Here is a 24,635-nt window from a genome sequence, read left to right on the forward strand (position 1 = left end):
AATGTTATAAAACATACGATAAATCATCTTTTAAAATTATTCTCATGAGAGTCACTGACTCATAATTTGTTTTGTGAATCAGACTACACAATTTGAGCTGTAGGTATCTGTTGTTTTTGATTCATTAAAAATAAGCAGCTTATAAAAGTCATTTGATCATAAATCAGATTACTCTGGTTGCACTGTATGTTTTTTTAATCACTGAAAAAAAGCACCTTAAGAGAGTCATTTTCTTGTGAATCGGACTGCAGTGGTTGTGCTGCATGTTTTTGATTCACTAAAAAGAACCCTCTCAAAAGATTCGTTTGTTTGTGAATCAGACATCCCTAGTCGAGCTGTATGTTTCTGATTCACTAAAAAGAACCAGCTCATAGGAGTCATTTGTACATGAATCAGTTGCATTGGTTGCACTGTGTTTCTGATTCACTAAAAAGAACCAGCTCATAGGAGTCATTTGTACATGAATCAGTTGCATTGGTTGCATTGTGTTTCTGATTCACTAAAAAGAACCAGCTCATAGGAGTCATTTGTACATGAATCAGTTGCATTGGTTGCACTGTGTTTATGATTCACTAAAAAGAACCAGCTCATAGGAGTCATTTGTACATGAATCAGTTACATTGGTTGCACTGTGTTTATGATTCACTAAAAAGAACCAGCTCATAGGAGTCATTTGTACATGAATCAGTTGCATTGGTTGCACTGTGTTTATGATTCACTAAAAAGAACCAGCTCATAGGAGTCATTTGTACATGAATCAGTTACATTGGTTGCACTGTGTTTATGATTCACTAAAAAGAACCAGCTCGTAAGAGTCATTCATTCATGAATAAGATTACACTGGTTGTACTACTTTTTTTTTTTTTTTGGATTCACTAAAAAGAAGCATCTCAAGAGCTGTTTGTGAATCTGACAACACTTGACAAGCACTAGATTTCTGATTCACTTAAAAGAACTGTCTCATGAGAGTCATTAGTTCATAAATCCGATAACACTGGTTGCACTGTATGGTTTTGATTCACAAAAAAAAAAACCTCTGAAGACATTCGTTCAGCTCTGACCTTTACTATCAGCGTACTACTAAAGGAAAGACATAATTAATCCCGACAGAAAGATAACGCCAAAAAGTGCATGCTTTTTGTTCAAATCCTGCCCATTTGCACTGATTGTCCCTAACAGCGTGGGTGATTCATTTCAAAAGTCGCGTCCATCTACAATACCAGGAATTTATGAATGTGTAGTACCTACTATATGAAGAGACGTCTTTGATTGCGAGATGGAAACAAGGACGGTATCTTTTTGTGCTGTGATGATGAATGCCAGTGTAATCAAGCAGCGTGATTGCATTTCAGACGCTAAACTCCCTTAAGCAACATTCTGACCTTCTCATCATGACCAGAAGGAGGTGAATCTGTTTCTTTGCCACACTGAAGATGCTCAAATTAATTCTCACTCATCAGTAAACAACAAAAGAGAGCGCAACATGGCGGAAAGTGAATTACAAGCATCCTGCAGTCGTGCCGCAAAAATGTATTTTGAGCTCAAATACTACACAGGCTTAGAAGAATTCATGTTAAGCGTGTTTATAAGATAAGCTTTGCATTTCTGCTTTAAATCTTGCACAGATTGGCCCCATTGTATCCCACTTGATTTTGCTTTCCTTTGAGATGAACAGTTAAACACCGATTGAGTAATGAGAAACCAGTTCTGCATTGGATCTGGTTCTGATATTATTCCATATTGATTGACAGGAAGATGTGGGCAGCAGATTTTCTTCATCAGGCTGCTTTTAATGCAGAATGAAACCGACTGACAAACAAAGTGGATACATTAATTACATATTACCTTCATCAGTGTCCTTTCTTTTACTTCACGGTTGGGAAAAACAGAAGAACCCGTCTGACCCGTTTTGATCGCTTCCTGTCAGAATAATGAAGGTCAGTGAATATGAGGTAGAATTTAGATCTAGCGCTGAAGACTCACACATTTAATCAAAGGGCAAAACCGCAGGAGGGTTGGTGGTTCAAGTGTCATTCTATAAAACCAGTTACTCTTCCAGGGTTATAGAGGCGATAAGGTGTTTTCGGTTGTTGTTGTAGTTGTATTTTTTTTTTTTGTGCAAAAGCAAAAATTTCTGTTAGTTTGAATATTTCAACTTATTTCAGTTAGTTAGGCAACTATTAATTTTATTTTTTTGTACATTTTTTAAGCTTAGGTTGTTTACATTTTTAATCTAATGTTTATTTTATTTTAATACAAGCTTATATATATATATATATATATATATATATATATATATATATATATATATAATTTTATTTTTAGTTTTCATTTACATTTTTTTAGTAACTTTGTTATGCTTTTATAATTTTTTCATATTTCCATATTTTTAATATAGACATATTTGTTTATTATATATTTATACTTAAACTATTTAATTAAGTTCATATGCAAAGCAACATTTCTTTTTTGTTTACATTTCCTCTATTTCTTCCCCAAAATTTATTTAAGAGTTATTACAATCAACTAAAATAAAAAAGTAAAAGGTTTTAGCTACCAATTACAACACTGTTAGGGAAGTTATTTTTTATAAGGTATTATAACAAGGTAAGGTATAATATATAAGTTGGGTTATAGATGTCTTTTAAAAGATCACTCCACTAAAAAATACTAATATTTCACTAGATACATACATTTTTCAGTTGTTAGCCATACAAAATCATGGTAACAAAGTCAGTATTTTAAAATCACCTCCCTTTTGTAACGCGTAACACAATGCATGATCTGCATGAAGGATGTTGCACAAGTCGCTCATTTGAAACAACGTTTACAATTAAACTCTTAAACATCCCTGATCAATTAAAAAACTAAATAATAATGTAGTATTCCTCTTGCCGTATAGTCTAGCACACTTGGCATTGGCGCAATAAGAAAAGTCAAAGAGTTTGGAGTATTGGCTGTAGATAATTAAAACCTAGGCAGAGATAAATTCCAGGGCCTGTTAATTACACAAAGCCAAAGGTGGGCAGAAGTGGCACAGAGCCGACCAGCGGTGGATACCGAGACCTGTTCCTTCCGATATTATGCATTTGCAGGGCACAAGTAAAAGACACCCAGAAGAGCGCTGAAGAAAGTCACTCTGAATTAACTAATGAGAATAAAGGTAACATTTCAGAGGTGCAGAAAATGAACAAATTGGGAAGAAATGCATCTTTAATGCTGCTTTGGATTATGATTATATACGTGAGGACATTAAAGTGTGTACTTTGAAGTTGGGAACTAGAAGTGCATATAAAGCTCATTTCAAAGCATGCAAGGCTATATCAATGTGCCACATCCCCTTCCTCCAGTATTGTGTCTGTAACAGTAGGAGAGTAACATACAGTTTTGTTCTCAAAGACAATTAGACTGAAGGCCTGCTGATTTGATCCCATCACTAATAGCAGTGTAATATTTCTAGAGGAAATTGCGAATCCAAAGCACCATCTTTCACTTCGTTGACGACATGGCATCTGTAGAGAAAAAAAACAGGAATAGCATATGCTTTTAAAATGACATCCCAACTCATGTCAGTGATGTAAGGCAACACACAAATCTTATAAAAGCTGTAATTTGCGCCTTTGTGTTAAGCTGCTCAAGTGTGGCATTGGAAATCATATTACAGCCCACGAAAAGCGAATGAAACCTGCTGTGAGAACTTTTGACCCGAGATGCACTGGGCAAATTGAGACGTACAGGTTCAGTCAGTGGTGTATATTTCAGTCTGGCGAGGTTGTCAAGCTGGAGGGGTTGATTCCAGCTCTGATACGATTCCTGGAGGACAAGAGCGGGTTTGACATAAACTTTCCGACTGTCATGTCTCAATCATCTGGTACAGCTCAGCATGGCCTATATACGCATAGACCTTAGTCACGGTATTGCTGTATTTACACTGAGACAGAGATCAAAATGAGGCTGTGAAGAATAGAAATACTGTATTTAATGGTTTGTACTGTTGGTTAGAAACATACCGATTGTTCAGTTGATGAAACATCTTGGCAAAAAAACATCCAGTAGACGAAAACTCCATAAAACGACATTTTGTGATCACAGACATTAAAATGTATTTAGTCGCCATTTGAGATCTTAAGATTATTAAAACTAAAACTGAAATAGAAATAAATCGAAATAAATCTATTTTTTTAAAATGACATAAAAGTTACAAACTGCTTTTAACTAATATATACAATTTATAAATAAAATGGTTTTTGCATTGTAATTGTAAAAACTGTAAATGCAAATAATAGAGAGAGAGATTCTTCTTTTGTGTTCCTCAAAAGAATAAAAAACAAAAAAAAACACACAATGCATGGTTTTTGGGTGAACTGTCCCTTTAAGAGAAGGTGCACGAGCGACTGTGAAAAACTACAGAACAATGCACTGTATCCGCGTCCACCGAAATCCAATAAATCTACATACATCTATCCAATTACACTCACTGTCGGTGAAACAAATAAGTGCTCACATGCTTCTCATCAAGAGTGGGAATCAATAACCGAAAAAATGAACTGTTCCTCATGCAACCTAATCGTATGAACCCTACGACACAATCTGAACCTCAATAAAAGTAATTTCCATGTTAATGAATGATATATTGAAATATATGGCAAGGAGAAAACCTCATTGTCAGGGCAAACTAATCTCCGACAGAATGATATGGCACGTGCAGATTACATTTATGAAGCCTGACAATGGAAACAGAACGATGGGGTCCAACCAGGTATATGGGGATTTGGAAGAAATTCATTATATCTTGTTTCCCTGTGCATTTCCCGTGATGAGAAGACACTGGTTGTAGGATTACTGAGGCGCTTGTAATGCATAGACAAAGAGAAATGGGGTGAGGATTAATAAATGCAAGTCATGCAGAGCGATTGGGGTTCCTCACTTCAGATCTTCTTGATTTACAGTACAATGATGCAGATTTGCACGCTTAAAGCATGCATATGTTTCATGAAAAGATCATTCCAACAGACATTCGCAAATTTGCATGGTTTAAACTACAGTTCTTAACTTGTGGTTAGAAGAACTGTTTCTTGTGAGTATGATGCAGAATATATGATACTTATAATAAAAATAAGCTATTATGGCTTTAATTTTCAAGCCACCCTTGCTGAACATGATCGTAACCTTTAACCGACTCATAAAACCGTTAGTGTACTATTGTTGATTTGAAACTATAGTAGTTGTCAGATCACTTTTAGATTTCCCATCCGTTTTATTTGTTACACTTCATGTGGTTCAGTATCGCAAACACACATTTTGCCCTCTTTATGAAGCCCTTAGCAGACCGTTTGCATGTCGGACATGTTTGTACTGTTTTCAGTTGTATTCAGGAACTGGAGTGCTGAATGAGTTGGCAAAAACCAACATCATAAGATATACGGCAGAATAGTGCCTCATTTCAAATCGGAGTGACTGTCAGGCTTGTAGATCTGTGTTGACTTGAGTCAAGACTTCTGGTGTGCATCCGTGTTCGAGTGACGTCAGAGTTTGGTTCGTTTGGATGGTGTGAACGCTGTCTTCCGAACTCAGAATGAACCGTGCTAATGAACCGTGGTTCCAAATAAAATAATATGAACGCAGTCCAACGGGGGAAGGGGGAGGAGGGGGAGCAATCGAACTCGGGTTCGGGCCAGGCAAGTGAGCCAAGTGTAAAAGCACTCTTAGTCTAAGTTAAAAATCAGTTATGTCTGATGCTTAGTGAGTTGCATCGTTGTATTAGAAACACACATATATATATATATATATATATATATATATATATATATATATATATATATATATATATATATATATATATACATATACACATACACATACACATACACACACATGTATTAGGGGTCGAACGGTACAGATGTCACGGTTCGGTACGTACCTCGGTTCGGGGGTCACGGTTCGATATGATCTTGGTGCAACAAGTAAGAAAAAAAAAATCTAGGTTCTTTTTTTTTAATCAATTTTGAACAGACAGTAGTACAAATTGCTATTTATTTCCACCTAGATGGGAAAATACTAAGTATTATTACATTATGTTAAAAATATAATCTGCAGTACATATATACATAAAAGGAATAAATTCTTGAAATATATATTGATTTAGTTTACAGATAAACAAGGGGGAATAAAACGGTGCGAACCCGTAATGTAGCCTATATATGCTCATATAAGCATATAAACAAACTCAAATGGCAGTGAGCACAATGTTTTGTTTGCGTTGTGAGTGTACACAAATTAAAGCAGACCTTTATACAGTGATGCATTATTAATAAGACAATAAGTGTTTAAAGTTCATTCTGCTGGTATAAGGAAACCGCTGAAGAAGTGATCACACACACACACACACACACACACAAAACACATCAGTTCCAGCATTGATAACTTGACAGCGCAGTACGTACTTTAACAATATAAAATACAGTGAACCAAACATCAGCGCGTCTGCCTCTGTTTCACAGTTGGAACTGCTGTACAAAGCCTATAAATTTACATATTAAATAATAGTTTTGCATTCAGATACATTACATCGCAAATATGGAAATATTATGGAATATTTGGATTTATGCCGAAGGAGAAGAGGTAGGATGCATGAGCACAAACCTCACAAACAGTTAAGTGCACAAGCCTTTAAAGTAAACTCCTTTGTCAGACTGCGAGACACACATTCAGAGTCAGCACATGGTCACTGTCTAGTGGGCTTTGTTTTCAAGTGCACAACTTGCAGCAATCGCAGTTTTTCTGCTGGCGGCCAGTTATCAAACAGCCTTGCATTGCTGTGGGCACCCCCTTCTGGATTGGAGGTGAATTGCCTGTATTTGTTGTAAGGCCTCATGCAATGAACCGAGATGTCTGTACTGTGACGGTTCTAAAACGGAGCTAAAAACAACTGCACCCCTTACAAATATCTTACTTTGTGATCCACAGAAAGAAAGTGGCAATACAGTTTTGCAATGTCTTGAGAGTGAGTACAAGATGGCATAATTTTATTTTCAAGTTAATTATCCGTTTAATCCCATATCGCTTCAGCACACGAATATGGAGAGTGGGAAATTCCAAGCACTTGTGAGTCTAAGATGAATGAAGCTGGAGCCACAAGGCCATTTGTCCTGTGAGCCCCCACTCATCAATCTTTTCTCAGATTTGGCGTCGTCCCGAATGCAAACACAAAGAGGGAGAACTCCAACAGGCCATTTTCTTCTTGGAGCAAGTATCATTTTCAGCGATGCTGCTGGTCTTGTTCATTTATTAGCAGCCAGCAGCTGTGTGCACAATGGCCAAAGCTTGGGAGCTGTCCAGTGCTGAAAACTCAGGATAAAAATACCAGGGAACAAGAGAGTGAGAAGCTTGTATTTGGAGGACCGAGTAGCACTGTGCAAATTGCTGGCATAATTATCAGGCTTCTTTTCCTTCTGGACCTCTCCCACAAGGCGAGCGATAAAACATTTTCTAAATGAATCTTTAAACCGCAAGGTAGTGTGTTTTTGTCTTGAGCGGACCTGCGAGCCAAATGGAACCTTTTCAAGACAGAAAAAGAATTAGGGCTGAGATGAAATTGAAATTAATCTTTTCTTCTCCCTCTACGAAGTTAAACTCTTGCAGTCCCATTTCGAAAACCAGCAAAACACAGACCAGGTGTCAAGATTCATTTATGGTGTTTAAGGCGGCAAATGCCCGTTCTGAATAATGTATTCCAAGTCTGGGCGCCGATAAATATTCAGACTTTGGCAGATTGGCGGGTGACACATGTAGGAGAGACAGCTGCTGCCAAGCGCTTCCTCTGGCTCATGGGATTAGACACAACTGCTCTTTCTTGTCAGCTGTCAATCAAGACTGCGCACACAAGGTAAGACACCAACCTGGATGACTGTGCACATAAATTAAGACTTATACTGGCATTCATTCAGCACACAATCACAAACATGCCATTAACTTTGCATAATTAAGCACAGCCTTTGTCACAAATCAGCAGTCGGCTTAGGCAGGACTTCAAAACTAGCACAATGTTTCCCTAATACCAAAAATTTCCAGACACATTTTAGTAGACTTGGTCCATTAAACATGGCGCGCGTTAATTTACGACAAGGGCATTTTCTCCTGGAATCCGAATGCATTTAGCTTTCTGGATGCTATTCAAGTACAATTTCAATTCCACCTGTCAGCACAACCCCCCCACCTTGTACGATTGTTGGCACTAAACTACGCAGTCGAGCGGAAACGCGCATTATTCAAATGTGAGAATCAATCAAGTGCCCTCTACAAGTCACCCAACGCCATAACGGGTGCGCTCAGAGGAAATTTCCACTTTTTTCTTCAAGAGACAACATGCTCAAAGGTGCTCCTCTGGCATTTACAATAATACAGGGAGAAGAAGAGGGCGCTCAGATAAAGAGCAGAATGGATGCCCCAAGGAGATTTAACGAGGTTCTGGAGCCAACTTGAAAGGCTGCTTGGTTTGGCAAGACTGAGCTGCTCCGCTGGGACTGGGGTTAGAAAGAAAGAACCTGGAGGCGCCGTATCGGAGCACTCACCCTGATATAGATGCAAGCAGCACAGGGTTGCTTGAGGCTGACGGGGTATGAGTTTAGCAACACAGCCTCAGCAGACACCCATATGTTTATTTGGTCAATTAAAATCAGGGATGGGCTAAAATGCTGGCCAATACGGGAAAGTAATGGTTATGGTAGGGTGATAATCAATAAACGGGCAATATTATTTTGTCCAAAATAGATTAAATATAAATGAAAGTGAGTTAAATTGAATTAAATAACTGTAAAAACTAAAATCAGTCATTTTAAAAGCTGCAAGTTAATTTAGGCATCCATAATAATGGATATTATGAAAAAGTTATTCATTTTGAGATTTGCTAAAAACTGCATTAAACAATGTTTAAATATGAAAGATATGGCTGATGCCTGATATTAAAATTCTATAAAAAAAATACATAAAAAAAGGAAATAAATGTAAATAAATTTTAAATAACACAAAAAAATTAAATCTATTATTTTTTTAAGTTATATTTAAGATTATTTAGGCATACATTATAATGCAATTTACAATTTAAAAATACATTTGTAAAAAATAAAAAAACGTTTTAAAACAGTGGAGTACATTTTACAATACAATACCACTTTAAAACTACAATCTTTCTACTTCTGAATTCCATGTTTAATTCAATATATTGCTGTTCGTTTGTGGTTTATTCTTGAAATTTACAAGCAATTTCAGAGTGAAATTTTTTTTTTCTTTTGTCAGTATATGAAAAACGGATATTCAGGTTTGCCATTAAAAATTGAATATAGCAGCTTACACAACTAAAGCCAAACAAAAGCCATTGCTGGAGGTTGCCAAAATGCTGTGCGTTACTTCCTAATATGCCGCAACATCTGACAGTGTGCGCTCTCATTGGTAGTCACTGGATGGCTCATTTGCATAAGTTAGACTCCAACTTTGTTGCATCACTCTCAACACCGAAACGCTCAACAAAAATGATGGTGCAAAACTGCTCCCAGTGTGAGCACGCCATAGGATAAACTCCAAAGGAGGGAAGAGAATAGAATAGAAGAGAAGAGAAGAGAAGAGAAGAGAAGAGAAGAGAAGAGAAGAGAAGAGAAGAGAAGAGAAACCTTCTACAAACCTTGCCACACAGTAACCAATTGCTGCAAACAGCTACCTGAAATTTCCCCAGGGCACCCGGAGCCACTACTCACACCACTTTCTATCCCTGATGCTCTCTGACAAATAACACACATCTTCACATTCACAAGTCACTCTCTTGCACTTTTTTCTCTTGTCAGAACAGAGACTTGTTGCAGACTGATGCAAGAAGCACCTGGAGTGCTCCGTCAGGTAGAGACTCGGGGGTTCAGACCGAACAGAGACAACAGAGTCAGTCACGACAGAATGCCTAGAGAAATTCGGCTCAGTCTTCGTCTCCCACCAGCTGCACGCTGTCGTCGAGGCGGGCACAAGACTGGCAGCGCTCAGCACTTGTCAGCTTTAAACAGCATCCAGCTGACACTCTGCGAAGGAGAAAAAACTAAATTCGCTCCCCAAATTCTCGCTCGCTGTCTCTGATGGGATTTCTTTCAACCACTTCACATCAAGGCATTACTGCAGATGACAGCTTGCAGGTGGGGGGCTATATCAAGGCAAAGAAAATGACTCACTTGAGTGGATCTGGGGAAAACAGGACAAGAACATTGCATTTGAACCCACTAGTACTTTGCAAACCACTTAATATTTGAAAGGATAAGTGATTAACTGGTTTTAGAAATTAGATAGCACTCTACTCTTCATATACTCAACATTTCATCATGATGTCAATCAAAACATGGTGTATTAATAGTCTTATGTTCCCAAAAGCCGTTCAATATCGTCGTGCTCCTGGTTTTGTCCCCTTGACTGTCCTCACTGAGGTAATGCGCTTGGCTAGGGGGCTGTATATAGCCTGTCCTGACACAAAACAGCCTACACCACGTTATAAATTAATAATAAAGCGAGACGCCATAAGCACAAAGCGTCGCTCGTTCTCACCTTCTCCGAGGTAAAGCGCGTCGTCGCCTCAGAAAGTCCACAGGAATGCCGCGTCGGCTCAGATTCAGCGGAGTAGATGATAACACCCGCCGAGGTCAACCATTCAAATCTGTTCAGCCTCAGAAACGTGTTGAAATTAACTCCTTACTTCGTTAAAAAAAATAGGTAAAAATGCACGGTATTTCTCCTCAGACCGAGTCCAGAGAGGAGCTCGAAACGGCGCGCGCTTCGCCGGTCGCGAGGAGAGACACTGAACAAAAGCGCGAGCGGAGGCTCACAGCGGTTCCCCCCTCACCGAATGAACGGAGCAGATGCTTAGAGAGTGCGTTAGACGGTATGGCCAATTCTCTGTGGACTTCGGTGGGGGGATGGACAAGATTTTGCACAATATTTAAGCTATTCCGTCCTTTGTTTGGTCATTTGCTTGGGCAGATATATCGAGGTGTAGGCTACATATGGAGAATTTGGGGGTTCATCTGACTCCTAGTTATCTGAATTAACCAAAACGAAGTTACGACAACAGTCCCTTACGAAAATTATCCAGGGTTTTACAACCAAAAAAGCTTCCCCTCACGAAAATTAACCATTTGCTAACACACACACACATGGTAACAATATAGTTAATCCACGGTGACCACAAATTAACCATGGTTTTTGCTACACTAGTCATTGTTTAAACATGGTATTTTTAGTAAAACTGTGGTTATACAAATGGTTACTACAGTTTTACTACAATAAAACCATGGTTAATTTTCATAAGGGTAGTACAGTAGATTATAAAGTTAGTTAAAAACGTAGTAATAATGTAGTTTAACCATGTTAATCTTCAATTAACCATGGTTTTGCTACACTAACCACGGTTTAACCATGGTATTTGTAGTAAAATTCAATTATTCTATAAAAAGTATGAGGTTTGTAAAAGTTTCTAGCTTTACATAATGTATGCATATACATGTGCATATTTAAACAGTGTTTCAAGCCACCAAGTACAACAAAATAAATATAAATTAATTAAATTATTGAAAGTAGTTAGAATGTGTTAATAGAAGCTAAATATATAGAAGTCATGTTACCTGGTGGTGACCATAGCAACGTTCCTAGTGAAAATACGTCAACAGAACACTTTTTAATTCTCAATTTTTAAACTTTAGTGTTTATCAACATTGTTTTGAATGACCAAGTGCCACAAAAGTTAGATGACGACAAAATCAGATTGTGTCAAATAGACGTTAGCAAACAAACAATTTGTGGTAACCAAAGCAATCATTCACAATTTATATAAAAACAGTATGCAATGCATTGACTCCATTGTAATGGAGTCATTGGTTCCACAAAGAACCTTTAAAATGCATTGAACCTTTTCCATTGCACAAACGGTTCTAAAGATTTTTGAACCAAGACAACTGTTTCTTTTAAGAACTGTTTACCAAAAGGTTCTTTAAGGAACCCAAAATGGTTTTTAAGGCATTGCTATGCAACCCCCATTTGGGAACCCTTATTCTTAATACCAAAAAGGTCCCAGCTTTGTCGGATTTAACAGCCAAAACCATTTAAATTAAAATATGATGCCTATTTAATAGTTAGGGTTATATACACAATTCGTTTTAATGATTTCTATGAACAACGTTGTTCATTGTGCCTTTATACGTGTATATTTATTGCACTGGCCAGATTATCTTCCCATTGTCTTTTATTTGACAAATGTCCACACGAATACCCATTGTATTGGTAAGCCAACCCATGTACCAGTTCTTCTGTTTCCAGATGAATAAATCATCTCAGCATCCCAAGGAGCCTTTAAAAAAAGAAGCTCTGGAGAACCTGACCTGCCCCCTGTTTTATGACAGAATAATGATATCCCTTGAGATGCTGCAAATCTGTTCCTAGGGGCCACGCCGGGTCCACCGACACACATTTCACCCGACCTATAGAAGCCCACTCACTTAACACTGGCCCCAGTGCAGTCGCTCATCACATTCATCACTGTCATCCGATTACAGATGTTCCTGTGTAAACAAATCACAACAAACCGCAAAGCGGTTCTTCTCAGTGTTCCTGTTGTGATGCCTCATCTTATAATGAACATAACAGATGAGGGAAAAACACTCTCTCTTTATTTTTTTCCGCCTAGAAGCCCTCAAATGTTGCAGCTGATCATTAGCATACATTAGGGACACAATAACCATTATACTTCATTGAAAAGAGATTATTTCTTATACAGGATGTTTGAATAAATGCCAATCATAAGCTAAATATAATCCTGGCAGCAGTGCTCTTTGAAGGGAAATGGCAGGGATTTAAAACACTAGGCTAATTGGCTCATAACGGCTTTATAGCAAACCCGAAAAAAAAAGCATTAACATGAGAAATACGATTTCTCTGACTAACCGCATGAGGAGAAAATACCCTGTTGACATACATATCTGTATTTATAACAGATAGTTCCCCAAAAATATATGCCCCATTGTTCCAGACTCCCTCAGAACGGTATTGTCAAGGGACGCTGGCCAAGGCGTAATATATACTGGCACACAAATCCATTATTTAAACAGCTGACAATGTGACGGTCAATGAACAAAGGACTCCTCGCAGTGGCCCTCAAAGAGAACAACACAATATGGATGATTTCCAATGGGTCGCCAGCTGACTGTTTTAATATTATTTCTGTTTCACCAACACTTCCCTCTCCATCATTGCTGCAAGTCTGATCACAGAAAGTCATAACAAGAACATCTCGGAGGAAAATAGCACTTTGTTAAAAGGCGGCAAACAAGATGTAACCATTCAAAAATAGGCACAGAGCTGTCATTGCATTCATCTGGGGAGTTAGATGCAAATAATAATGTGATGCTTGGAGAAAATGTTGTTGAAATACAACATGTTAAAATGTTCTCTGATTACTTACTTTGATGCATTTCATGGATGCTTTTATCCAGTCAAACTTATGAGTAGTAATATAAAAAACAAGCTAAACTTTCGTTAATATAGTGAATATTTCAAATTTCTACTATTCTGTTATTTTACAGCATCATCAAATTAAGGGTATGGATCTCTAAAACCTGGTTTTCAATTGGGGGTCTGTGGACCCCTGGGGGCCTATGAAACTGCAGGGGGTCTGTGAACAGAAATATAAAACATATGGACATTTCTTGAAAGATTTCCATATATATTTTTGACTGGTTCTCCTGCTTTGTCAGTTGGTTCACTTGACTCTGTACAGCATAAAACTAGCTTTATAAATGAATCCAAAACACAAAAAAATGCAAAAGTAGGTTAGCGTAAAGCAAGTTGTTATCCATTTTTCAATAAAATAAAATAGAAAAATAAAATGTAGAAAAGAAAAGCATAATAAAAAAAAAAATACAGCACAAAAAATTATATATATATATATATATATATATATATATATATATATATATATATATATATATATATATATATATATATATATATATATATGAAAAAAAAAACAAATAAATTCAAATAAAAATACAGAAAATACAAAATTAAAAACAATAAACAAAATAAATAATAAAATATAAAATACAAATTAAAGTAAAACAAATCAAAATATTATAATGTGAAATTGTAAATAAATAATAAAATTAAAATATAAAATAAACAATCTAATAAAACAGATGTAAAACATCTTTTTTATATTTTTATAAAATGCTTTTTATCAGAGTAAGATTATAATATAGAACAAAAAAATTCAAAGATGATCAAATAAAATGAAGTAAAATATAAAAACAAAAATAACAGCTAATAGATATTAAACTTTAATAACAAATAACATAAAATAAAAAATGAATTATAAAATAAAATATAAAAAATACAAATAACTTAAAATATATATTTTAAGTTACTTTATGTTAGAATAGCCCTTAGTAGTCTGGATTTGGGGTCCCTGGATTTACATAAAAAATAAAAATAATAATTTACAAAATTGTGCTTGAATACTCGTTTGCTGAGTTTGTAGAGACTTTGAACTGAAGACATTCTTGATGGTTTAAAAATCCATGAATTTCCCCTCTATTCCATTTATCGACTGTCGACAGTGTCAGGAAAAAAGAAGAAATCTACAGTTCCTCAGCCTTATGTTTCTCTAAAGCCACTACCATTATAGCTGGCAGGGGGGTGTTGACGTGACTCTGGCATGGGGCCAGGCCTACCGCACGGCTCTTTGACCCAGAAACCACTGACATAAGCACTTAACGGTGGTCGCCCATCTCGTCTTGGTCACTTGCCATCGGCTCGAGGGGGAGGGTTGGGGGAACAAAGCTTGGTAATGATGCTGCGTTGGCTGCCTGGTTAAAGACCTTTATGGGAGCCACGGAGAAAAGCCATGGAGCGTGGAGAAAAGAAGAGTGTCAGCACAAGATCCTAATGAGAATGAAATGAAGCTGCTTGGATGGGGGCCCAGCTGATCCATAATTGATGAGGGTGAAATGCGGAGACTCGTCGGGTGTAAATGATAAACACACTACAGCGCTGAGAAATTACGGCTTGCCTTTGCCTTGCATTTTGGATGATTCTGCATGCGGGATGTGTCTACTGGATTTTTTATTGCATACCTATATAGACTACTTGTGATTGTGCTCTATTGTGCGCTGCTAAAAAATTATTTAAAAAAAATCTACAGCTTACTGGAGCATTGTAAATTAAAATATGTCCAATGTGAAGGGATATAATCACAAAAGACATACAACTTATTACCAATTTGCCTACAGGCTCCAAAGCAGGTACGTATATGTAATAATGTGTCAGTCATGCAAATCTAAAGACTTTATGGCTTTCATGAGGCATTGGACAAGGATTTTGGTTATCAACAAGATGTGAATAAGATTATTGGAGTAGGTTTTACAAGAAAGCGCTATTTTAGTATTTCTACTTTAAAACTATGTTCAATTTAACGTGTTACCAGCAGTGTCTTTGTAATTATTTAATAATAATATTTAAAAAATGACTTGCAGTTTCCAAGAGAAAACTGTTTCAAAGTAAATCCTACACCATTTTTTTTTTCAGTGAACCATGAAGAAATAAAATAGTTAAAATATTTGTATTTATTTTGTTGCTACTATTTATTATTTTACTATTTTAATTGAATTAAATTCATTTTATATTTTATTTAAATGTATTTATATACTGTAGATGAATAGTTTAATCAAATTAAACCCATCGCTTACTTGAACATTTTTTATATTTGCATGAACATCTTGAAAGCACTTTTTAATCTAATTTAGAAAAAAAAACTGCACAATATATGTTTCTTCGAAAAAAAAAAAAAGGTCTTGCATACTTTAAATGAAGCAAATTTAAAGTATCACACATTTTATTGTGCTCAACTTGTCAAGAAAAAACATAAGTTCATCTTAGATCTGAGTTGAGGAATCAAAAATACAGCTAAATTAATGAAATGTCGTGTTTAACTGTATTCTCCATCACCGGCCCCTCTGCTTCCGCTTATGACATTTACCAACTCCATGTCTGACAGTCTTCATAAAAATAGATAAAGCGAGAACAGCAGCGCAATGGGATCTGTCTGATGTCATCATCACTGTTGTTTTAGTCAGCCGGTCTATAATAATCATTGTGTCAGTCTATAATTCAGGTAAGCACACATGATCAAAAAGAAGGATTGCTGGTTCGAAAACAACCTCTGGAAATATATTTAACTGTCATCGCTACACAAATAGCTGATTGACAGTATCCCCCAGCGTAAACATTCAAAATAAATAAACAACAGAAACAAACCCAGGCATTATGCTCCTTGGTGTTAATCTTGCCGAGACTTTGCCCTTTATCAAAGCCGCACTGCGTTATTGAAGTATGTGTATTGTTTTATTTCTGTTGCCTATATATGGAATATGAATAGTGACTGGTTTTAGATTATGAGACTTCAAACTTGGCAGGTCTAAATTTGTTATGAGACACAACAACAACCTGGAATAACACATGTTGGTGTGGAAATGAGATTTGAGAAGATTTCCATGGAAAAAATAATGTAGTATTGGCCGGCGGCATCACGGTATAGAATTGATGTAAAGATTTCTCCTAGAGTAACAGATATTCAAGTTGCACTTCTTGATGCAGCAGCAGACTGTGGTTTTCAGAAGTACTCCTGAGCCCATTCGGCTATATTTACCTGATGGTTTCTTATGCAATGCCTTCTGAGGGCTCAAAGGTCATGCACATTCAACTGAGGTTTCCTGCCTTGCCCTTCATGTACTGGGATTTCTCTGGATTCACTGAATCTTTTCACAGTATTATGTATGGTACCTGGTACCTGGATTTTTGCGTTGTTTGACAGTGAGGAGCCTTGGTTTTGATTCCATGTTTGATACATTAAAACCAACATTCAAACCGACACTTAAATAGGACAGCAATCACTGTGATTGGACGCATGGTAAATAAAAAAAGGATTTAGATACACACATATAATGTGTGTGTGTGTGTGAGAGAGAGAGAGAGAGAGAGAGAGCGAGAGAACGGTCAAATAGGAAAAATTACGCATGTAAATTCAAAGTGAGAATTAGAATAGAGCCTATACTTAAAATCACTCATTTTTTCCTTCTTGGACAACCAACCAATCACAGTCTTCAAAAGATTGTGTCATACATAGCAACGGGGTCAACCCCGCCTCCTCACTAAGATGAAAGTTTTTGTCTTTTCCTTACTCAGAGTTGCTCTCAGATTGGTCCCGAATCGCTGTTAAGCTAAGACTCATAAAAGTTTTTAAGCTAAATTAAGAGTTTTCAGAGAGGATTCTTAGAATCTTTATGAATGCAGGCCCAGGTCTCTTTCTATGAAAACACTTTTTGTAAACAATATAATCACTGATCATAATCTATATGTGCTCTGTTTAACAGAAACCTGGCTAAAACCCAATGATTACATTATTTTAAACAAGTCTACCCCCCAAGTTTACGGTTATAAACATGAGCCGCATCAAAAAAGTAAAAGGGTAGGTGTTTCTACAATTTATAACGAGTGAGCTTCAAGTATAACTCGTTTGAAGTAATCATGCTAAATAACATTATCCAGAGAAACAAGTGTTAATGATAAATCCACTGTGATGCTTGGACTGGCTACTGTATACAGGCCACCAGGGCACCATTCGGACTTTATTAAAGAATTTACTGTTTTTCTGTCTCAGTTAGCGTTGGCTGCAGATAAAGATAAACTTCATATAGCTAAAACTGTAAATTCTAACCCTTGTTACAAGTATGGTAGAACCATCAATTCTACCTTAAAAGACTGCTTTGTAGGTAATCTTCCTAATCTCTCTCAATTTCCCGGCATATCCAACAGCTCAAAGCATCTTGATGAATTAACAGAAATTATGGACTCTCTCTTTTCTAGCATTTTAGAGATAGTTGCTCCTTTATGCTTAAGGAAGATCAAGGAAAACAGTCTGACACTGTTGTATAATGAGCAAACTCACACCCTAAAGAGATCAGCCCGGAAATTGGAGCGCAGCTGGAGGAAAACAAAACTAGAGGTATTTCGAACTGCATGGTGGGAAAGTACCCTATCTTTCGGAAACATTTCCCATTACAATGTATTTGTTGCATTGTTAGAAGAATGGCATCTACACTAATATTAGTCTGTTTCTCTCTTGTTCCGAGGTCACCGTAGCCACAAGATCCAGTCTATATCCATATCAGATGGTCACTGCAGTCACCCATATCCAGCCCAGAGGGTATATTGGGACCTAGAGATGACCTCAACAGCTCTGAAAGTCAGCTGAGACCAGAACAGCTACATGAGCCCCAGAGACAGAACCCCAGTGAATACCTTGTCTTCGGGACATTGGGACAAGATCACAGGAACCAGATGAGTCCTCCGCACAATCTGACTTTGCTGGAACAACCGCTGGTTCGTCTGGCAAGAAGAGAACAGTTTTTTTCTCCATTCTGTCACCGATGGAGTTTTGGTTCCTTGCCACCATAGTGGGGCTTGCTTAGTTGGGGACACTTATTTTCCAGCTATATCATTGACTTGATAGCACAGCTACCATTTATACTGAACTGAGCTGGATGATGACATCACTGAATTCAATGATGAACTGCCTTTAACTGAAAATTGTGTGTTTACTATTGTCCTTTTGCATTACGACACACTATTTTTCTATTTAATAACGTGAGGCTGCACACAATCTGTATTGTTAGACATGCTACATAAATAAAGTTGATTTGACTCTACTTTTGTCAATTAAATAAAAGTTAAAGAGAATTAACAAATAACATTCTCGATTTATTGCATTTTACAATACGTCCCAACTTCTCTGGAATTGGGCTAGAAATTCAACTGAATTCCCAACAGCAGCCAATAATTTTTTTTTCCAAAATAAAAACCTATTCAAAAAAGAACAGAAAAGAAATAAAACAACAATAGTATCTCAGTGATACTAAAATACTGCTTGACAGCTGCATGTTTTCGTTGTATGGAAATGAACAGTGCGAGTACATAAATTGAATAAACAGATAATTAATCATGGAGGTTAACAACAACTTGAGGGGGAGGAAATGACATAACTTTAAGAGAATAATGAAAAAGTGTTCAGGGCATAATAAACAATTATCTGTAACACTGACACAAAGCATCGCACTGGATATATTATACAAAACACATCCAGGCCTTACAGCAGATGGAAAAGTCAAACCATGTGGGTGGATGTCAGCCTAAGAAATTATAATTGGCAGATTTAACTCATCAGGCTATGCAAACGCGCTTCCTTTCCTCCAGGCCGAGACAATGTCGGGATCAAAGAGTGTCCTTGGGCTGAGTTGTTTAACACACAGAGGGTAAAAGCTTAATTCCACCACCCATAAACACGCATACACTCGTTCTGTGCTCTCACTGTGAGCAAAAACACAGTTACAAATCTTAGAAAGACTAAATATATGCCTACAGCTACTTACAAACACAAATACCCATAATAAAAATCCTCTCTAGCTTCATTACATTCTTCAGCTTGAGAGGTGAAAGCAGGGATGTAGTATATCCTGTAAGATGCACTAACAGCATGCTCTGTGTCACACAGATGTGTTTCCATATGGAGCCCTGTAATCGGAAAAAGAACATTAAATATATGTCTCTTGTTGTGCCTCCTTGATGGAGCCGCAACCAGATGTCCTATTGCTTTCTGCCCAAGGGAAAATTGCTTATCTATAAAAAGGCAGAACGAGATTTCATCACAAATTATCCCTTTTTGTGTCACTTCTTCATACAGTCTTCCACGTTCAAGTCAATCTCTAATGGCACAGATGCTATTAATTGCTACAGAAAAAAAAAAAAAAACATTAATCTGTCAGTTTCTAAAATAAAAAAAGCCATATTTGAAGTAATGCGTTTACACTGGAAGTCACCAGGATAAGTGGTAAAATGCACATTGTTTAAAAACATTGCATGTTAACTATAAGGACACAGAATATATCGGTAGTTCGGTACCATATGAGTCAATATTTTAAATTTACATTTTTGTTCTTTTTTACCAATTTTTTAATTTAGATGACCTTTGTCATCATCTAAAAGTTCACTAAAATTTGATCTTTATAAACACAATAACAATGTTAAATGTAATCATTAGCCAATATTTTAGATTATTTATAATTTGTTGTGCATTATATGTACCAATTTTTTACATGTAGATAACGTTTGCCATTATCTAGACCCTACAATTAAATCTTTAAAAACAGTAATATCCATGTTAATTGTTAGCAAATGTAAACATTTATATTAATATATTAATGTATACTATAGTATAAACTGTGATGTCTAAAATAAAAAAAGAAATGACTTTAGTTTTTAGCACTTTATTTTTAAGTTATTTAGATGAAATAATGGAGATTTAATGTCTGCTTATTTGTAGTTATCAGCAATTGAATGGAATGAACATTAATTTGATTTGGCTTATTTGTATCTCCCACTGTTTAAATATTGGTGCATCCCAAGTGTTGATATGAGAAAAACATACTAACCTAGTTATAGCCAATTTAGTAAATTCCTATGACATAAATCAATTAATTTGTAAAAGGACGTTAGAAAAGAACGGTTGACATAAGGGGAAAAAAAAATACATTGGCAAACATAACCAGATGTTAATTAGCCTAGAAAGGTATCCAATTATTTGCTCGTTGAAGCAAATTAAGAGATTCTTTGAAATTATCTCTGGCTATCAAAAGCAAGCCACAGATGCTGTGGATAAAGCTTGACTTGTTTTAACCCTGATATACACCTTTAATCCAAGTAAATCAAACAGATACCACACCGTCTGAAAGGACTTTGGCAAATAAAACGGGATTGAGGTAAGCAGCGATAGGACATCTGGAAAGAAATTTTCTGAGGTTAAGATTCTCTTGACAAAACACATTGTTGACAAGAGTGACACCTGAGCGAGCAAGGATTTCACTGTTTACACTTTATCATGAAATGAAAGCAACCAGACAACTGTCAGGTTGACGTTTCACAAGAACAGGGCAGAAAAAGCTCCTAAAAGAAGCCCAAAGCACCATTTCCACCGATTTACCCTATTATTTGTGAGGGAAAGCTCAGTGTTAATGGGAAACACTCTGTGATTCTGCACAACTGTGTCCTTTTCAGACGTGGAATGGACTCGGTAAGCAGCTTCTGTGAGAGCAGTAGTGCCCATTAAGCCAGCAAGGCTAGAAACTGTGAAAGCCGGGGGGATGGCCACAGCAATTCAGGCTGCTTGTCTCAGAGGAAACACTTCTGTCCGTTATGCTTGGCCAGAGCACAACAGCCTGAAAAAAAAATACAAGTACTTCATTCTCCAAGAGCTTCTCTCCAAAACCTGGATTTAGCCATTAAGTTCAATATCACTAAAACAGGTTAAAAACAACAATCTTTTTTTACCCACCTATAAGATTTCTTTAACACATTACAGCAACCATCTGCAAGTTCACCCTAGCATTGTGTCGGTGAGTTCTGCACAGGAAAATGTAAAGAAAATGTCAAATGTTCTTCAGTCACAGGCTTTGTATGATGCAACACAGAATTGTTCAAGTATTTTGCTCTTGTTTTCACTTCACTAGAAACGTGTTTTTGTTGAAGTGTTCTGAAGTGCATAAAGGGTTTCTGAAGTTGTTTTCCCACTTCACACCAAGATGCTCTCTTCTCTTAAAGGGATTGTTCACCTACAATTGAAAGTTTTGTCATCATTTTTTCACCCTCTTTGCTTTTACTGATGTTTATAGCAGAATCTCCTCTTCTCCATTGAATGAAAGTGAATGGTGACTATCAGTCAAGATTCAGTATGATTTAGCCTATAAAACTATCACGCAGCTTTGAAATATAGTCATAATGAAGTACTTCATTCTTCAGGAGCTTCTCGTTTAGCTCTAGATTTAACCAGCAACTTGTATTCCTTTTGTGTAACATCACTAAAATAAGCTAATAAATATTATGATTCTTACCAAACTACATAAGATTTCATCCAGAACATAATTTATTACTTTCAAGTGTTTCGTTGAAGCATTTCTGAAGTGCATAAAGTGCTGTTGAAGTTGTTTCCTCTTGATGTTCTTTAGTCTTAAAGGGATCGCTCACCTAAAATGTAAAGTTTTGGCATATTTTTTCACTCTCATGAATTTTACCAATTGTAGGACTTTGTTGAACTGATGTTTATAGAAGAGTGTGTAAGCTGCTCTTCTTCATTCAGTACATGTAAATTGTGATGAATGGTTGACCAAGGCCTGGTCCACATGGGTATTTTTACACCACTGTTTAAAAAAAAAAAAAATAATAATCTTGTCCATGTTAAAAAAAAAAAAAAAAAATCAGAAACATGCTATAAAGTGACGTCAAGAGCATGCCAAACCAACAGGTGGCGATATAACCCTCACAGTAAAGCAATGTTGGCCAATCAGAAGCCTGAAAAATTTGCACACTCTGATGTCACAAGCCAAAATCTACCCAAGATGGTTTTACCAGCTACACAAAAACACTGTCAAAAAACATAAAGATAGCTGTTTTTTTTTTAATACCTGTGTTTGTTTGAACAGGGCCCGAGATTCAATACATAACAGCTTAACACAGAACAATCATATCATGTCATGGACTTTTTTGGAACTTGAAAACCCCTGGTCGCACCAAACATCATACAGGGTTGGAATGACATAAGGGTGAATAAGTGATGACAGAACTCTAACTTTGTGGCGAATTATCCCTAAATTGACAAGGTCAAAAGCAAGAACAGACACACAGCTTAGTCAATATATGCTGCATGTATCCTCTGGAATTTGAAGGTACCAGGATGTTGTTGCCCTCCGAGATAAAGCCCCGTGAATTTGAGAGTTACTCCAGGGCTTTTGATGCTGTAACAATAAGACCTGTCACATCACATGTCCAAAACACCCCCAAAAGACAATTCTCTTTTCAAAGCCATGACAGTGCGATTGTTCCCTCTTTTTCCTCATTTCAATTTGACTGCTTTGTTAACCTGACCGCTCATCTGAATCACCCTTTCATCTACAAAGCTAATTGGCACGGTCCCTGCACAACCCATTAGGACATTCCTAAATTCACATATAAAGTAAAAAATGAAATGATTGACTAAGCCACAACACATACTTGTTCAAAACCAACATGATAAAAGACAAAAATCCAGGTTTAGAGCCAAAGGAAAAATTTACTTATTTTGCTTTGTTTGTACTATCCCCAGACAATGTACCATAACCCAAAAGAGGCTTTCTGTGGAAGATTTGCTAGTCATGTGTATAGTCTGCTTATCCCAATCAAAAGGAAAGTTCCCATGGCCCGAGGGGAGATTTATTTAGTCTTTAATGCATCTCGCCGGTTTGTGTGGGGCCTAAATTGCGTCTCTGAAGGACAACTTATCATATCAAAGGCAACAGAATGAGCCTCAAGTTTCATTGAGTGTGCTGGTTTGAATCGGTCCTTAAACCCAACCCCAGTGTCAAACTTATTTGTCCTTTTCACTGAACAGTAATGTTTTCAACTCTGATCCTCTATCATAGTAATGAGTCTATGGATTCTAGAATACTTGTGAGCGTTCACCTTGAGAAGGAGAAGTTATCAAAAGTGGAAGGATGGAGGAGAAAAAAAACAAAACAAGATCCAACAAAGCGCTGTAGAGTTTCAAGGCATCCATAACTATAAGTGACGATAGGTATCAAAAGTAGAGAGGAGATACTGTGTGTATGAAATGCAAACCGGAATCTGATAAGCCTGGAGAAGCCGTTTGTGACTTTCCGGATCACAGAACAGCACAGATTGCTATGGTTGTTTAGTAAACCTATCAAAAGATTAAATCTCACCTCTATCTTTAAAGGAACCGTTTACCCAGAAATGGAAATTCTGTTTACTCACCCTCATGTCAAGTCTGTGTGACTTCCTTGCTTCCAGGGAGATGTTTAGCTCCTTACACAGCTCCTGAAGTATACCTGCCAATGCTCTGATGATCCTGAAAGAGTTTTGGAGCCTATTTTTACATGCCACTAGATCCCAAACTTTCAAGGGCATGCACAGCTTCTTACCTTTGACAGTCAAGCATTCCTTTTACTGCAACAAATTAGTTTCAAGAAGAGATGCCAACCAGATAACAACAAGCAGGTGTACTGCATGATGTTTGAGTGTGCATCTGGCCATTCAAGACAAGAGTTTCAACACACTCCATTATGGGGAAAGGATTTAAACGATATCAACCTTCATGGAACATAATGTGCACTCCATTCTTTCCAAAACAAGATAAGACGTATTTGACACCACAGAACAAATGAAGCACTCCTCCGCATGGAGAATAGCCTCAAATAGTCATTGTGCAACATTTGTCATGGTGAAATAAAGAAATGAAGCCATGTCTTCTCATAACAAATTAAATTGTTCTTTGTTGCCAGAATAGCCCTTTAACATTTCTCTTTGAAGAATTCATTGGTGAAAAGAACTTTTTGTGACTTTGGGATCCTGGGGTTTATTACACACCTGTCTGTTCACTTTAATCTTATCTATGAATTGCATCCCAGTTGAGTCAGTTGGTTTGTTGGTCTCCAAACCTTGCTTCAAATTTGTGGCTACCA

General features: G+C 36.9%; 1 protein-coding gene across 1 annotated transcript in view; it reads right to left on the minus strand.

Moving 5' to 3' along the window:
* Positions 1–11,035, minus strand: part of LOC127986873 (neurocan core protein-like) — a 125,343-nt gene extending 114,308 nt beyond the window's left edge. The window contains exon 1 of the mRNA XM_052589133.1: positions 10,576–11,035. The gene's annotated coding sequence lies outside the window, so the exon portion shown is untranslated. The remainder of the gene's footprint in view (positions 1–10,575) is intronic.
* Between the last annotated feature and the right edge of the window lie 13,600 nt (positions 11,036–24,635).

Source organism: Carassius gibelio, chromosome B22, assembly GCF_023724105.1.
Source record: "Carassius gibelio isolate Cgi1373 ecotype wild population from Czech Republic chromosome B22, carGib1.2-hapl.c, whole genome shotgun sequence".
Classification (NCBI taxonomy): Eukaryota; Metazoa; Chordata; class Actinopteri; order Cypriniformes; family Cyprinidae; genus Carassius; species Carassius gibelio.